At 34.1% G+C, this 15,924-nt stretch overlaps 1 pseudogene; it reads left to right on the forward strand.

Moving 5' to 3' along the window:
• The first annotated feature begins 4,810 nt into the window (after positions 1-4,810).
• Positions 4,811-4,907, forward strand: LOC138806690 (U6 spliceosomal RNA; annotated as a pseudogene).
• Positions 4,908-15,924: the final 11,017 nt, after the last annotated feature.

The raw sequence follows: 15,924 nt of genomic DNA on the forward strand, positions 1-15,924 counted from the left end.
AAGGTAAATTTTTATTTGTTCAAATTTTTTAACAACTTTGCCTATTATGAAAATGTAAATTTGCCTGGGAAAATAGGCTTTCATGCAAAGTACTCCATGGAGACTTAGCTGACAGGGAGTCATGTGGGTGAAGATGGCTCATTTTCACACTAAACAAACCTCAAAAACTTTGCTATAAATCCTGTAGGTTCCCTTGAGAATTGTCCTTACCCAGGAAAGCTACTCTTACTGTGTGAAAAGGTTGTAGTGGAATTTAAATTCAAAGTTCTTTTATAAAAAGGCATCACAATTTGTGAATTGACTTTAATTACCAAATAGTAATTCTCTGAAAAAGATAATTTGGGTCCAAATATATAAGGAGAAAGTGCCGTCAACAATGAAAGTAGGTATTGGGTTTCCACTTTTCTGTTTGTAATACTTTCCACAATGTCTTTGCACGTGAAGCACTGAACCACAGAATAAAATCTGATTGGATACTTGAAACCAATGATTTCACATTTCTTAGTAGCTTACAAAATATAATATCCTTATTAACATGAGATAGTGAAGATTTCTCTTATTAAGTAAGCCAAAAAGTTTTAGGATCAGAAAAGAACTGAGCAAAATGAAAATGGAAGAAAACACGTTCTTAGAAGCCCTAGCTAAGCATATTGGCTTCAGGAGTGGAGGCAGGCCAAACTTTTTGATATACATTGTCTTAATATTTTTGCTACCTAAAGTGATTTTAGAGAGCCTATTTAGCTCACTACAATGCAGAACAGATTGAATGAAGACATGAAAATAAATTCCACATCCAAATAAAAGAGTTTTGAAAGGAAAACCATGAAGATGTAGTGTGGGTAGAGCCGGTCAGATCAGGTTGAGTCAGCTAGAGTAGCAGTTGAAGCACACTTCCTTCTCATAGAGACGTGACCCACAGGCATGTCTGCCTAGCTTGCCAGCCATGAGCAGTCCATGCTCCCTACAAGCCCCCGGGGGACCAATCAGTGCCTGTAACCAAGCAGTGCCCATCACAAGTGCCTTACATCAACTCCCCAATAAGTAATTGGCTGGGAAGGACTCAGGAGGTTGGGAAAGCTGGGGCTACATAATCCCTCCCCTGGTGCAGAAATAAACAAGACCTGCATAAGCCTGTTCTCCCAACGTGGGTTCCTTGTGTGAGTCATTCATGCTTACCTTCTGCTGGAGATCTAGCCCTACAAGTGGCGCCCAACGAGTGGCTTGATCGTTTTCAGAAGATGTACGGTCTAGGGTCTAGTGCAAAATTAGTGCCTCCATGGGCAACCTTCCCCCCCCCCCCCGCAGCAGGAGAGCCTCAATCACAAGCACTTGTTGCCCTGCTCAGGAGTAGGCAGATAAAAGTATTACAAAAGGAAGCTAGATTAATATGGGAAATAGTGAATGAATTGTGTCCCTGGATTGACTCCGGGGCCATTTGAGATCCAGACAGGTGGACCCACGTCCTTCAGACAGTTCATAAAAAGGAAGTCCATGACAGCTCTGAGCTGCCCCTAATCTTTTACCCCATTGTAGTTGCTATTCAAGCCTGTCTATGAGGGAAAGAAGAAGGGGAAACTCTGCAAGCGTTTAACACCTCGCTGCAAGAAGAAACAGAAGAAAAGGAAAATAGTGAAGCTGCTCTAGCACCCCCATTTTCTTGTGACACAGCAAACAATTCCAGCAAGAACACAGATAACCAACAACTTCCACTATCAGGTGACCCAGGGGGCCAGGCAGTTATGCTCGTAAAACCGCCTCCCCCACACTATCAGTCCCAGGAAGCCTGCCCAATCACTTCTTTTGGCTGTTTAGGCCAGTCTGGGAACTCTCCTCAGAAAACTTTGTATCCTTGGGCAGAGATATCCAACTTTTCCCAAGAACAAAAACTCATTGTTCCCCCTGTAATACAACAGTTGTTCACAGGCCCCACATCTACCGTGGCAATGACAGCCAAGCCTATAAATGAACCCCAGTTCTTGTTCCCTGTAAACGTCCACCGAACCTCTGCACGACCTAACCAATGGTACCCCCATGACCCAAAAATACCCGGCCGCTGTCAAGGAAGATGGATTACACTCCCCGAATGCTCAACAGATGTTCAAAACCCTTAGCATTGATCTTAACTGCCCCCATGATTGGAAGAGCTTAATGATCTGTAGTCAACAAGAAAGTTTAAAAAAGGCTTAGAATGTATTCTTAAGTACCAGTTTTATAAATGGCTTTGCACTGTGGTTTGTGGTTATTTTATTTTACATGGGATAATATTTTCTATTACCTACAAGTTTTGGAAAAAGAAGAAAACTAAAATTTACTACTGTAGAGGAATATGGTAGAAATAGACAGATTTTAAGTTTGTCAAATCTCTGATGAGTACCCATATTCAAGACTTAAAGTCATATGTCTTACTATGTTAGACAGATAGGGAAAACATAAAACACCATATGATAAAGCAACTATTTGTGACTTTTTAAGTGTACTTATTATGTGATGAAATTTACTTTATTAGCTAATGTTTTGGTTTGAAATATGGGAGGCTGATCTATTTAACGAATCTTCAAAGGCACCTACTGAAAAACACAAATGGTGTGGGGGCGTCCTATTCCTACACTTTAATGAATGTTTGAACCTGTTTGGCATTAGTGCTGGGTAAATAAATCAACTCTGTTGTAACTTGCTCCCTACACTTCAAAAACTATTTATGTCACTAAATATCATCTACTTGTAAAGTGTTATTTGGCAAATGTAATTTTTAAAAGTTTATTTGAAAAGGAATATACTTTCAGGAGATTAAATGTAGGTTATCATTTGTTTGACAATGACAACATTTTTATACTACAGAACTAAGTTTTATTGAAGTACCAGTGTTTTAAAGCACTAAGGATATTCTCAATTAATGTTTTTCTGAATTATATTTGACCTATATGTCAAGTATTCCTAGCATTGATAGAGCAATTATGGATCTATTGTTCCAGGAACTATTTTTTGGCCTGTTGATGCTGGACTGAAATCATTTATTAATCATTAGGAGAAGGGTATTACAAATGATATTGTGACATTTGTGGTCATGTTCAATCATATATGATGGTCATCTGAAAATTGAAAGTTTGAATTACTGTACTTTCACATTTTGTGATTCCATCTTGCATTTTAAGTTGCCTTGCATTTCCCAATTGATTTCTGCTAATTCCTGCATTTCAAGGAATTGGGGCCCTGAAATATACGAAATGAGAAATTAAAAAGGGTCTTCAATTACTTTCTGTTGGCATGTTGCATGGGCTTAGGTGAGAACTCTTGTCTTAGTTTTCTGATGTTGCGGATAACTGGGACCTGGGATCCTAGGACCCGTGGATCCTGTAGAAGAATAATGCCTTTTAGACATCAAATCAGCAAAATTTGAGTATTATCAGTAGGAATGCTTCAGAAACATGGAGAAAAACAGTTTGGGACCAGCGAGTTAAAACAATAAACAGAACAGCAGAGTAAAATAGCTTATAGATTAGAAGAAAACAACATTGTTTTTTTTTTTTTTTTTTTACCATGTGAATTCAGAAGACGAAGAACAATTAGAAGGTATCACAAGTTTATACCGAAAACATAGCATTGATATTTTTTATATTCTAATATATATTCTAATCCTGATTATTTATATTCCAATCTATTTATTGGAATAAATATCAATGAATTTTCCAAATTATCAATAAATTCTAATAAGATTCACTGTGTGAAATATAAAATCAGCACATATAAATATAAAATACATCAAAATATTTAATATTAGAAAATGTTTCGCATCGTTCTCTCGTGGTAAGGGTATCAAAGGCAACGGTTTTATTTATTTATTTTTTTCTTTTTGATTATGTGGAGCTAAGGAATCAAACCCAGGGACTCAGGCATGCAAGGCAAGCGCTCTACCATTGAGCCACCAGAGGCAATGGTTTTAAAGTATAATTCCATTACCTCTACCTCAGTGTTTGATAGAATTAGAGCTAAAACTTTACCATTCGGAGATATACAGCCTAGGGGCAAGAGGAAACACTGTGATTACCAATTTAAGGCCTAATAATGAGGAGAAACATAAGGACTTCTCTTGGAGCTATGGAATATATTTGGTGATAGAAAATCAGTGGTGTAAGTTCCTGCCTGGTTGGATGGTAGACAGGCCAAGCCAAGACATTAGATAATCATACATATGAACAATTTTTTCACCTTCCTTGCTTTAGCTTCTTTTGAAATGTTAGGGTGTATTAAACAATTATATTTTGAAAAAATACCTTCTAGTCTGAACAGTTCTGTCTGAACTGTTAGTCTCTCTATGATCCCTTGTAACAGATTAGTTTTGCTCCAATAAGACAATCTATGCTGTCAGGGTAAGATACTGGTTGGCCTTTTCCTACATGGAGCAAGGGTAAAGGGTCAGGAAGACAGTTGTGCCAGTAAGACCTCATTTGGGAAATTTTAAGCTGCAAAAGTTTAGAAGTAGCTCTTAAGCAAGGCTTACTTTGAATCCATTAGCTAAATCAGTTAATAAATAAGTACTTGAAAATCCATCACTTTTGGCCCTAGATATAAAGGCTTCAAAGTATGATCCAATTTCAAATGAAAAAGACTTAAAATAGTCATTGAAAAAAATTGCAAATGTGAGCAATCGAACAAACAATATAAGTTGTTTCCACTATACACAGAATTTTACAGAAATAAGATGAATAGCAATTTTGGGAACAATAAGGTTTCCTTGTTACAAATAGGCAACCAAAGATATATGCCTGTCTTAAGATTGCATCATTAACTACTTAAATTTCCAGGATACTACATGCTTCAGCAGCACGTCTACCCAAATTACAATACAGAGATTTACATAGCTCTTGTACAAGGATGATATGAAAATTTGTGATGTATTACATATTTTTCATTCTTGAAATGCAAGAAATGAAAAACAGTTATTAAAAAGTTGATTACAAATACACAAGTGTAAGAATACATGTTATTCATAGAAATAAAAGTTAGTTTGACATCATTCAATCTTCACCTTTTTAGAAAGGCCTTTACATAGCATAACCTTTATAAAACTTTTGAAATAAGATAACATTGTCATTTTATCGTAAAGAAATAAAATTCTATAAGGACCTAGGAATTAAAGAAATCTTAAACTGTTTCTATATGGAATGTAATCTGAAAGGACACATTTAGTAATGAACCTATATATTATAAAACAATGTCTAATTCAAAGTATTATATCTATGAGAGAATGAAATAGGTTATGGACATTTTACAAACAGAATACTAAATATTTTAAAATATACTTTTTTCAGACAAGCATCAGAAATATCTTTAGTTTTTGTACTACTCATTTAAACAGATAAGTTAAAATTATTTCTGATTAAAAAATCACAAACTCTATAGAAATTATTATAGGTGTATGCAAACAACTCGAATATATTTTGACATCAAAACTCAGGAAATTCACTTTGAAGAATACCACGGAATCCATGAATTTTTAAAGTAAGATCTTGCTGTTGCTTTGTATTGTGAAAATATTTTGTATGCACACATAGGATGGACTGGCAATTTTGAAATTTAAGAAACTTAACAGAACCATTAGGACTTAGGAGAAAAATTTGTACTTATCCTTTTGGCAATATCAAATGCAGTTTCTTCCAAGTAGTGCTTCAGACCTGGTTTGATATAATGGTTCACCAGAAGGAGATCCAGCATATCTTTGCTATATCTATTCCAGCAAGATGCAAGGGGGTCTAGAGGCCTTTAGTTTCGGCATTGGTATCTGTATCATGATGCAATAAAGAAGCCACTCTGGTATTATTCCATGTATAAGTACTGTGCAGGGGTGTCCAGCCATTCAGTTATTACATGAATATCTGCCTTGAGCCACCTACTCATGGACAATGTTTAAGTGTCCACTGTAGGCTTCTTGATGAAGAGGGGTATACTCGTCATCATCCCTGGTATTCACATGAGTGGCCTTTTCGGAAAGTCGTCTCTGCACTGTAGTAAGGCGATTATTTTCAGCAGAACAAAGAAGAAATTTGCTTGGATCCTATTCCATTTTTTTATTGCAATTGATACCATTTCTCACTTTTTCATCTTGTTCCTCAACTTCATCAGAATTGCCTAACCAGAGACTTTGAGTGCCAGTGAGAATGAGCTGTCCATTTATTTCCCCAATAGTTCACATTGGATGAAATGGTCAGAAAAATCCGGTGAATTTTCTGCATCTGTTTTTTCACTATTATTTATTTTCTCTTTTTTCATTTTTATTTTCTAAATTATTCTAACTGGAGAGTAGGGAATTGGTAGAGAGCAGAGGAAAGATTTTCCTCCGTATTCAAAGGTAAAGACTGAAAATGAGCACCAGTGGTGTCTTCATGTGCAGCTTATTCTAGGAATGAAAAAATAGGAAATAATGCCTTCTATGTAAATGAATTGGGAATGGCAGAGCAGAAAGTGAAATGATGCAACCAAAAATATAAAAGCAAAATAAATTAGGATAATTAAGGAGCAATCATATTACCTATGAGAACCATGAAATGGAGAGAACAAGATAGAGACAGATGTGCAATGACCTAGCTAGCCACAAAATCCATTCCTCTGATCAAATTATAGAGCAAATAATTTTATTTTTTAAAATAGATAGAAATAGAATTTAAGGTCAGATGTCTCCATTGTTTTTAATTATATTTTTATTATCTTAAATACTTGTAGAAGAGAATTTACATTCAACAAACCAATTATTTTAAGTATAATGGATCTTTATATAACTTTTCCACACCCTTCCAAACCTCACCCCACTTGAATTTTTTGAGTTTCATACTATCTGCATTGAATATTATACCTTCACTCTCTTCCTCCATAACTCTCTTTATTCCTTCCTTTTGACTTACCCTCACATCTTCCAAGTGATAGTTTCCTGGAATTCATTTTTTTGGAATAAAGTTCAATTTCATAAGAAATTACACCTTTGAAATACTCCTCTGTAAATAGCATTCTTTGGTTAATATTTTTGTGTAAACTTGTATAAATTTCTAGCTTCCAAATATGAGACAGAACATGGGTCCTTTGTGTGTCTGGCTCTGACATACTTCACTTAATATATTTTTAGTTCTATCTATTTCGTTGCAAATAATGTAACAGTCTTCAAAATGGATGGGTGCAATCCAATTGTGTATATGTGCCACACATTCTCCAACCATCACTCCGCCAAAGGGTATGTCGGCTGTTTCCGTAACTTGGCTACGGTGAATAGTGCAGCAGTGAACATGGTTGTGAAAGTGATTTTGCTGTAACCTTATGGATGATTTCATCACTACCTTTATGGGAGCAATCCTCTATCCAGTTTTCCAGAATAAAAACATCCCTCCTTTCATCATCATCACAATGTATTTCAAGTCCTCAAAACACACTTTTCCCTACAAGTCTCAATAAGCTAAAACCACACTGTGCCCATATTCTTTCAATATATTTTTTTCATAATTATACATATAATTTAGTGAAAACCTTCTATATAATTTCCTAATGTGGTAATGAGGGACATGAAAGAGTAAAAGTAAGAAATACGCAATTTAATTAGCTATTATCATATTTAAAATCATTTTCAGCGCTAATTCATAGTCTCACATAATATTATTTTAATCTTTATTTGATTACTTCATCTAACCCAAAAATTATAAGAGGTGAGTTTAAAACAAAGGCAAAAAGTGTGGTTTGATTTTCACACTCATTTGTGAGGTTGCATAACATGGGCAGATAGATGGATTGGAATTAATAGCTCGTATCCATTTTGTTAACGTAGAGATTGTTTTCCCAAACTGATTCTCGCAATTCGTATTCTATTCAACAACAAGAAACTTGTGATAATTTCCTTTGTTTTGCTCCTTATTAACTTTTGTTTCCATTTTATTTTATAATGGATGATTTCATAAATCTACTGTAGATACAAAAATATGTTAAAATATTTCTATCTGTATGCATTGATATATACATACACACATATATTACACAGGTTATAATGATAATGTAAACTTCAGTAACTGTACAATTTACTAAATTATTAAAACTATCAACGCCTCATGCCTGTCATCCTGGTTAGTCGGGAGGCTGAGATCTGACCATCATGGTTTGAATCCATCCTGGGCAAGAATGACCAGGAGCCTCGTATCACCAAACAACCAATAGAAAATCAGAATTGGAACTGTGGCTCAAAGTAGTAGAGTGGTAGCCTTGAGAGAAAAAAATCTCAGGGACTTCATCCAGGCTCTTAGTTCAAGAAGTACAATCTACCCAAATAAAATCTATTTAATTTACACCTGTGTAAGTAAATATTTCCATCACCCAAATGCACAACAATGTTCATTTGCAAGGTAACTCTGTTTTGCCTGAAGTACCATAAAACATTTTCACTTAAGTTGAAAGCATTGCACCATGGGTTCATTCTATCTCTCTCATGCATTTTTCCACTCAAATACTCAAATCTTACAATTATTCGAATTATTTAAAATCATAGCTTTTTACTTTAATACCCAAATATTAGAGTTTGAATTGAGTGTCTTGTGTACCCTAAATGGGTGTTCTTACGACGTTGTGATGTCTCCAGGCATAAATTATCCTGATTATTTTTCAGATACTTGTGCATGACCTTGGGCTCAGTCCATGTTATGTTATTCTTCCCGGAATTTAGAATAACAGGTGCATGGCATTGTGTACAGATCTTTGTCCAGCCTGGGCTTTAACTTCTATCCTCACAAGAGTAGACTCTCATGTAGTCAGGATTTTCATAAGCTTGTCATAGCTGATGTTTTTTTTAGGTCTTTCCATTTCCTGTAGATTCTTGAGTACTGAATTAATTTGTTTTCTTGGGTTGTTTTGTTTCATTTGAATGTACGTGTTGAGCTGTTCCTCACTTTTCCTTTTGTTTATTTCAATCAAGTTCTTACATAAAGTGCTGAGAAACCAATTCTTCTTTTTCACGATAGTCAAGGTGAACATGATTTATTCCAAAGAAATTTCAGTAATATTTAAACACCTTCATATCTATGGATGGTATAAAAATGATAAGTGCTGCGAAGGGTCTTTTTATTTTCACAGCAATCTTTGTCATACACAGACAGATCATGAAATATATGAAGATAATAATACTACAGATGCAAGCAAAGAGAAGAAAAAACTATTATTAATTGTTTGAAAGAGGCTTCTCTTCTAGTGAAAGGAATACGTTGCTTGATTCAGGATTTCACAAAATTATATTGCTAGGAGGAAGCTAAACAATCATCTAATTCTACAGAATTGAGGTAGAAGAATCAAACTCCTGAGTAGTTTATATTTCGGTCAAATAAAAACATGCTTCCAAAAAGAAAGTTGACTTTAGAGAAACATGATGAGTTGTATGTAAATAGGTGCTTAGCTGATTTTGTTAATTTGTAAACTAATACAGGGAAATAGAGTACAGCAAGGTAAAAAAAGAAGTTCACATTGCAATGCTTATGTGTGTGTGTGTGTACACATGCACGTGTTCACATGCCTAAGTCATATATATGTCTAGTTGCTTTAAGAAATACTCTTACTGGTTGGCACCAGGGGCTCCCATCTGAACTCTTAAATAGTGAGGAGGCTTGAGAACAAAACCCATGGACTTCCTTCTCAATCTATAGCTGGGTGCATTGGATCATTTCCACCATTCTGCAGTATCTACAGGTTAAGATTGGAAGTACTACAGAATTCAAGCCTGCCAAGGTAGGAAGCTAGACAAGTTGGTGTGCAACTCTTATGCCATTGATAATGGGAAGGCTAAAACGACAAATCAGTTGCATTTTCGTGTGGAAAGGGATCCCCTATCCTAAAATTAACCACTGATATGACATCAGTCTAACAAAAACAATACCTCAATTGAACACAATTTCCCACAACCAAAATAAGTATATACTTTAACATCCAGAAACTTAGTACATTCTCCTCTTTGCTCTAATATCAGCTTCATCTAATTATCATATGATGTGACAGAATAGTTTCTTCATTAAACTTATTATATATTTAAAAAGACCTAGAAAATTCTTTCTCACTTATTAAGTGCAAACGAATGGCAAATTGCCTCATTTCTTATATATTTGACTACCTCTATAAATTCATCTTATGATTATTATTAATAGTAATATATTCTGATTTATTACTTTACTTTTTAAGAGTTTTTAAATTTTTGGCTTCTCTGCTAAAATTGAAGTATTTAAATAGTATCATCAAATTATATTACTTGGGTACTTAGGGCAGTTTTTTAAAAAGTTATTAACCAATGGTTTCTAGTAATTCTGTTTTTATTGGGAGGGTGCTTCTGGTTGTTGAACCTGAACTCTGGGTCTGGGCGCTGTTCCTCAAGGCTAGTTCAAGACTAGCACTGGACCACTTGACCAACAGCACCACTTCTGGCTTTTTTTTTCTGTTTATGTGATGCTGAAGAATCGAACCCAGGGCCTCAAGCATGCAAGGCAAGGGCTCTACCACTGAGCCACCTTCCTAGCTCTCTACGAATTCTTAATTCGGATATTATTTAGTTTATTTTTAATTTCAATATAATTTAATTGTAAAGGTAATTTACAAAGGGGATACAGTTACATAAATAAGGTAATGAGTACATTTATTATGGAAGGAAAATTGTTATCTCTTCCATTGATTTTTTTGCACCCTCAAAAAAAAACTACTGATGCTTTTCCTGTCGCTATTGACCAATGCGTACTTTTCTTTCTTTGTTCATGAATTTTTATTATGAAATTGATATATATAGGGCTTACAGTTACTTAAGCCAACTAAAGAGCACACTTCATTTTATTTTCTAAATTTCAAATTTTGAACTTAATTATTTTCTTTCGTTTCTTTAAGGTAATTCTTTTTTCAGAGTTGTTGGATTAGTTAATTTAATTTTGCATAATTTTAACACATGTAAATTATTCAGACATATATTTTGCTTTCACAATAGTTAACATGTGAATATGTAAAAATTATTTTCTTAAATTTTATATGGTTGGTGAATTTAAATAAATTTATTTTCTTATAGTTCTAAGCATATTTGTCCAGGTAACAAATATTGCATTTTCAAGAAGCACATACTTTCTTAAAAAAGGCTTCATTTCATGGTCACTTTTTGGAAATATTTGTACTTGAATTAAAACAAAAACTGTTTGAGCTGGGCATAGTGATTTGTGGTTTCCATTTTCTAACTATGGTGGTAAATGTAATTGGGTTTGTAATTCGGGAGAAACTGAGAAACTATGAGACTTTATCATAAAATTTCCAGAGTGAAATGATTAGAGATATAGCCATCCCTAACAAGATACAGAGCACCTGGTTATCATATTCTAAATCTTGAGTTAAAGCACCAGTCACATCAATCTTTTGTCAAAATAAAATGATACATGTTTCAAAATATTTATTATTTAAAAATTGTTTGCAAATTTCTCATGTTTTTTATTTCTTATTTTTCAATTTACTTAATCTATAATATTGTGACTATTTTATTTCAACTAAATTTTTAAATAGTATGAGCAATATTATGATTTCATATATTAAAATACTTTTACTGTTTGTGATAATTTCCTCTGTTTCATATTTTAATAACAATATTCCAAATGTATGTATGTGGTTTGTGTATGTGTGTTTATGTGAGTTTCTTGTGTGTGTGCTTTGTGTGTACTTTGTAATGCTTGGGAGATCACACAATTGCTTCACATATGTTAGGCCAATGTTTTACCACTGAACTATACTGTCTAGTTATTATACAAATTGTCTTTCAAGTTATGACTTTTAAATTTTAATTCCTAGTATGCTTTTTCAAAATTATATATGATAAAATGTGATCAATCTCCTATCCACGTTAGCAATTGTTATTGTTATTATTTCTCTTATTTCTTTGGATATTAATTATATTCCTATTACAACTTTTTTACATTGTAACAGCTCTATACAATGCTTTATTTTCTATTTTCTTTTTTCTATGTTATCTGACTTTCAGTCCAAACTATCAGGTGGATTAAAAAGAAACTTGATTCAGGACACTTTATTTTTCTCCTTCTCTTCTCTGAAGTCTTTCTGTATTTTGAAACAATACCAGTGACATACAGCTCCTATGTGGTCCACCATTCTTCCCCTCCTCTCTCTTCTGCAGTACAGCTCAAGTCGTTATCATTCAGCTTTATTATGCTATAATGCTATCTAAATCTTAACTCATTCCTAAATTAATTTTAGTTGCTTTGAGCTATCTCTAAAAACATTTTATATATAATATCGGGGGGTCGTGTTTTTCACAAGGTGAGAATTATGAGTTACTATCAAATATCTAGATATCTCTTGAGAATATTGGTCCGCCTGCTCAATAATCTCATATGTAAATTCAAGGAATACAAGTCAGTCAGAACAATCTTGTAAAATGGTGTAGCTTGAGCCTTCATACTAGCTTTGAATCATATTACCATGTTTAGTGAAGATAACATAGTTCTACTATAAGAACAGACACATAGAAGAAGGTAACAGATTTTTCAAAAATAAATTCTTAGTTTTATGGTCCACAGATTTTGAAAAGGATGCTATGACTTTATGAAATAAAAACAGAATCTTAAATGGTTTTATTGGCACTATTGCCTCTCTAGATTTAAAGAACGATCTTAGACTACTACCTCAATCCTTTGTTTGTTTGTTTGTATGTAGGACATGGGGTTTGAACTCTGGGCTTGCGCTCTGTCTATGTGCTCTTCAGCTCAAGGTGAGCACTCTACCGCTTGAGCAACAGCAAAACTTCCGGTTTTCTAGTGGTTTATTGGAGATAAGAGTATCATGAACTTTCCTCCCCGGGCTGGCTTTAAACCAAGATCTTCAGATCTCAGCCTCCTGAGTAGCTAGGATTACAGGTGTGAGCCACCGGCACCTGGACTACCTCAAACCTTATAAAGAATGATTATCAAACTAAATGTGAGATGTAAAACCTATAAAACATAAATCTAAAAATTCATGACATTGGATCAGTAAAGGTTTCTAAAAATTTGACATGGAAAACATTAGTGGCTAAAGAAAAGCAAGAACTGGATTATATCAAGTGATAAACTTTCATAATTCAAAGGACACTATAACAGAAATGAAACCATATCCAACAGATAGAGGGCACATATTTGTTAATGCTACAATGTTAATGCTACTATGATTCTGAAACTTAAGTATTTTTATATCTTCTAATTTTATATAAATTTTTTCCTGAATAGGATAGTTCTTTAAATAACATATGTAATTTAATAGTCAATAGGAGGAACATATGAGATAAGCTCCTCTTAGTGTCTAAGAAATAATAAAAAGAAAACTGAACGAATGACCATAATATAAAAAGAAGACACAAAATATAGTAATGCATTTGTGGAGAAATTGATATATTTCTCATTGTGATCGATTTGTATAATACTGCAATCATTTTAGCAAACAAGTTTTCAAGCCTTCAAAAGATGAAAGAGAATTGTATATGATCCAGGCATTACACTTCTATGAATGTATTAAACAGAAATTAAAAACTTTTTTGGACAGAGAATGTAGTTAATTGACAGTGAACTTGAATAGTATGTGTGAGACCCTGGAAATGATCTGCAAAAACAAATTTTGAAAAGACACATTATAGAGTATTATGCTGGGCAAATTCCTGTAACTGAATTTTACATCTATTTTAATGTCAGTTCTAAAATTTACAACATTTCTATTTGAAGAAATTTAAGTTTCTGAAAATTAGGCTTTGAAAACCTATGTAGTTACAATTCACTTCCAAAGCACTAAAATGTATACAACAAAAGGAGAAAATATATTGTAAGTGAATTGCATGTCAGGAAAAAAAAAAAAAAAACTTGTTAAACCTTCTTCAAAAAAAGTGCAGAATTGCTGAAAAGATGTTTTTGGTGCTGGCTAAAAATTCTTTATAAACTACTGTATTTAAAACAAAGATGTGATTTCTGCTTATTTTGAGGGTGTTTTGTCCGTTTGCGTTTATACAGAAATAATTCAATCCAAAAGTATATGTAATAACTGGAATACCAAGGAATTATGCATCGCTTCTAAGGAATTTTTTATTATTCTTAATTTTTATTGTGAAAATACGTTACAGAGGGGATTCAATTACATGGGAAGATAATGAGTACATTTCTTATCAAATATTGTAGCCTCCTCCTTTGTTTCTCCTTCCCATCCCTTCCCATGCTTCCCCACTCCTCTACCCAATCCTTCCCTCTAACCCCCCCCATCAAAGTTGTAAAGTTCATTTTTCGACATAACGACTTGTACATTTCATTCTTGTAATGGGTCCACCTGTATGCTTATTTTTTTCCCGTGGTTTCCCTTACTTGTAATATCTAGTATATGTCTGAGCCAAGCAGAAAAGGTCAGATAAGGTGATGTTAGGGAAATGAACCCTAAGATATGTATTCAGATTTTTTTTTTCATGCGATTGTTTCTAACACATTTATAAAATTATTTATTTGTTGCTTTGTATGTCCCTCCCCCACAGTATAACACCTGCTTTCACTGTATTTGATGTCGGTATAATTTGTGGAGGGGAAGGGTAAAATCTTCTAAGTAATCGAGAAACTTTTCTGGAAGAAACACTTAGCAAATTACAAGAAGACACAAATCTATGCATCTGCATTTTATGAAAGTCATGTTACTTGCTCAATCCAATTGCTTATCTCTACTTTGCTAGGAAAAACATATTCTCAAGATAAGAGCCAAAAGCAGTGAAAAGAACAAAATACACAATCATATTTATGTATTTGTGAAAGTAACAAATGAAATAAAACAATTCCACATAAGGGACTCCTATATTAGTGTATGTGAAGATGTTCCTGAATGCCAATATCCATTAAATTTTTAGAATTTTAATTTCTGCTAACATATGAAAACTAGAGCAAGAAAACAAATATAGACTTAGAGTGAACCAGCTTGAAATCATTTTCTTATTTTTTTTTAATTTAATTTTATTTTATTTGAGAACATACTGTACAGAGGGGCTACAATTACACGGGCAGGATAATGCATACATTTCTTACCAAGCATTGCAGCCTCCTCCTTTGTTTACCCTTCACCTCCCTTCCCCGCCTCCCCCCGCTCCCCACCCAATTACACCCCCCTCCCCCTCCCCACACCGACATTGTAAAGCTGGTTTTGACATGACATTTTGTACTTCTCATTGTTGCAACAGGTCCACCTGAATCCTTAAACGACTTGTTTGTCCCCATCTCCTCCACATGTTATACTGACATCAAATATATTGAAAGCGGGGGTTACACTGTGGGGGAGGGACATACAAAGCAACAAAGAAATAATCTTATAAATGCGTTAGAAACACATGCATGAAAGAAACGAAAACATTAAAATACATATTTAAGGGTTCATTTTCCTAACATCACATTATCTGACCTTTTCCGCTTGACTCAAACCTATAATATATTGTGCAAATAAGGGAAACCATGGGACCTATGCTTCTTTGGGCCTGGCTTACTTCACTTAATATAATTTTTTCCAAACCTTTCCATTTCCTAACAAATGGGGAAATGTCATTCTTTCTGATGGAGGCATAGAATTCCATTGTGTATATATACCACATTTTCTTGATCCATTCATCTACTGAGGGGCATCTGGGTTGGTTCCATATCTTAGCTATGGTAAATAATGCTGCAATAAACATAGTTGTGCTATTAGCTTTAGTGTGGTCTTGTTTGTAAACATTTGGGTAAATGCCCAAAAGTGGGATTGCTGGATCATAGGGGAGATCTATGTGAAGTCTTTTGAGGAACCTCCATACTGCTTTCCAAAGTGGTTGAACAAGTTTACATTCCCACCAACAATGAAGTAAGGTTCCTTTCTGTCCACATCCCCTCCAGCATCTGTTGTTGTTAGAGTTCTTGA

Source organism: Dipodomys merriami, unplaced genomic scaffold (genome assembly GCF_024711535.1).
Source record: "Dipodomys merriami isolate MVZ:Mamm:240054 unplaced genomic scaffold, mDipMer1.0.p SCAF_405, whole genome shotgun sequence".
Lineage (NCBI taxonomy): Eukaryota > Metazoa > Chordata > Mammalia > Rodentia > Heteromyidae > Dipodomys > Dipodomys merriami.